The sequence below is a fragment of the Lactuca serriola genome, chromosome 9 (assembly GCF_051521515.1).
Source record: "Lactuca serriola cultivar US96UC23 chromosome 9, Lser_US96UC23_V15, whole genome shotgun sequence".
NCBI lineage: Eukaryota > Viridiplantae > Streptophyta > Magnoliopsida > Asterales > Asteraceae > Lactuca > Lactuca serriola.
Genome location: NC_136416.1, coordinates 34,568,869 through 34,571,788, shown reverse-complemented (window position 1 = coordinate 34,571,788; position 2,920 = coordinate 34,568,869). Strand labels below are relative to the sequence as shown.

General features: G+C 30.6%; 1 long non-coding RNA gene across 1 annotated transcript; it reads left to right on the top strand.

The window, feature by feature from the left end:
• The first annotated feature begins 674 nt into the window (after positions 1-674).
• LOC145076723 (uncharacterized) lies at positions 675-1,076 on the top strand. The gene is made up of 2 exons (XR_013692773.1): positions 675-852; positions 932-1,076. It is a non-coding gene; the product is annotated as an uncharacterized LOC145076723 (long non-coding RNA).
• Positions 1,077-2,920: the final 1,844 nt, after the last annotated feature.

The window sequence follows — 2,920 nt, the reverse complement described above, 5'->3', positions numbered from 1 at the left end:
TTGACGACAAATCGTATAATATGATTATGTATAATTTAATTTTCATAGTACCTAATGTCAGTGGTTTATTGATGCAGCCTTTTTTTTTATCACTGTACGTTGATCTTTTTTTTTTTTTTTTTTTTTTTAAGAAATTATATCTTTGACTATTGGATAATTTATTTTGGATTGTGTGTTTTAATTTAAGATATGTTGAAATTCTAAATTGTTAGTTATTTATTTATTTGTAACCATACTAACTTGTTTTTTTGCATCTTTGACCTTGAAGGCTTCAACTTTGAAAATTTGAACATAAAAGCAATAGACAATTTTTTTGACATTAGCAATCTTTTAATTTTCATGTTTTGTCAACATCTCACAACTTCTCATTATAAATAGGCCCTTCCACCTCTACATTTTCATTTAACTTATTATTCTCTAAGTTGAAGGTTTTGAGTTGTTTTTTCTTTTCAAGAACATTCATGGAAGCTAACCTCCCAATTCAAGTATGTTTCTTTTTAATTTTATACAAATATGCATTTAAAGTAATTGACTAATTTACGTCTTTATACTTCAATTAGGTTCCGTTTTTAATCTATTAGTTTTATAACTTTGATACTTCATTTTTTACATGCTTTAAATCTATCTAGATTTTTTTTACTTAATTTGTTTAGCATTTGAATTTGAAGGAGAGGTCCACGTGTTGGCAACATTTTGATAGTTGTGGGTAGTAGAAAATGATGGGGTTGAACGAAGGCAAGCAAGGTGTAAGTATTGTTTCGCTACACTTAAAACCGATCCATCAAGACACGGTACAAGTAGTCTTAATAAACATTGTCGTACGTGTGCCAAAAATCCGAATAATATAGCTAGGTAATAGGTTTTGTGCTTTTAATTTATTTGGTAACATTTTTTTTAATACTAAATATGTTTATTTTTGTTTTATGTATAGAGATTGAAGATGCGTTAACTCGACAAGATGGTCAAGGAATAAGTGTTGTTTTGTTCTTAATTGTTTAAGAATTTTGATTTGAATTGTTTTGAATATTAGACTTTGATTTTGAATTGTTCAATAGGTACCATGAACTTGGACCCAACCATTGTCCCCTTCTTCGCTTGTGTTATGTTCTTTTCATTGTTATTTTACCACAACATGGATAAAAAGAAACATTCATTAAAATGATTATTAAAAATGACGAAAGTCATTGATTAAAATAAAAGTAATAAAAAAATAATAAAGTGGAATGTGGATGTGCATGCATTGATTAAAATATCATTCATTTATACTTGTTTACACCCACATGCACAATTGCACAGTACCAAACAAGTAAATTTGATTCAAGTTCAAAAACATTAATCAACCAAAACAAACACTTACAAACCAATAATCATTTATCGACAAAAAAAAAACAAAAATAATATAACTACTCGTTAATATCTATCGGTCTTTTTCCATTTCCATTTTGGGTGCGTATGGCGTCTTCCAACTCTAATACATATCATAAAAAAAATTAATATGAAAGTTAGCATATAACCAATGTTTTGTTATTAGATAATAAAATGAATTTGTTTGCTACCTTTAGCTATGTCATCATCTTTAAGAATATCATCGATGTTGTCAACAATTGGCTTCTTTGATTTCCTCACCCAATCTTGGGTGCAAACCAAAGCCTCTATTATAGGTGCGGACAAGTTTGCTCGGTAACTATCAATTATGCGACCGCTTGTACTAAAAGCGGACTCGGAAGCCACGGTAGATATTTGAATGCCCAAAAGATCTAATAACATAAACATATAATGTTAAATTATACTACATTATAATAAAAAAATATAAGTAATTAAAATTATACCTTTTGCCATCCGCGAGAGAATTGGGTAACGAGATGCGTTATTTTTCCACCAAACCAATATATCAAAGTCCTTAACGCCTTGGGTTTGTCCTTCGTTCAAGTATCGTGTTAATTCCGTTTCCTTTGAAGCCGATGAATTCACCGATTGAGCAAAATAGTCACCCACAAAGTCGTCATCATCATCAATATGCACAGCATCTTGACTACCACCAGTTTCAAATGGTACATTAGAGTTGGTATTGTAACAATTAAAAAAGTTCTCAAATCTCGATTCAATATCCTTGATTAAAGACTTAGTCTTCGCAATAATATCTAATTCGGAAAGGGGTTTATTTTCCGGCATCTTGTACTTGATCAATGTTTCAAAAGCATGTCTAAGAAATTCTGTCTTCATTCGCGGATCCAAGATAGTCGCAAAGTACATGTAGTCATTCAAATTTTCAAAATCTCCCCAATACTTCTCATATTTGTCTATCATATCCTTCCCAATTGAATAAAATCGTTTGTTTTTTGACCAAACCCGTATATGTTTGTAAATGCCACATACTTCTCCAAAAAACCGATTTGCCAATGGTTTTGAAGTCGTCGACACCAATTCTGTTTTCACCTTGAACTTCTCAAGAAAAGAGACCATTGCTCGACAAGTTACAAAATCTTCACTCACGGGGGTTACCACATCTCGTGCAAAGGAACGATCTATCAAAAAAATGTTACAAAAGAAAAATTAATATATCATTTTGGAGGGCTGTAACTTACTCAAAACACATGCAAATTAGGTGTTTCCAAAGTCTATAGCTATTGCCAAACAATGAACTATAATTTAAAAAAAAATCAGCCCAAACGGACTCATAACAAAGTAGATATGACAACTTAAAGTTAACGAAAAATTCTAAAATAATGCTGTTAACATATTCAAAACAGCTTTGATATATCATTTTTGGAGGGCTGTAACTTACTCAAAACACATGCAAATTAGGTGTTTCCAAAGTCTATAGCTATTGCCAAACAATGAACTATAATTTAAAAAAAAAATCAGCCCAAATGGACTCATAACAAAGTAGATATGACAGCTTAAAGTTAACGAAAAATTC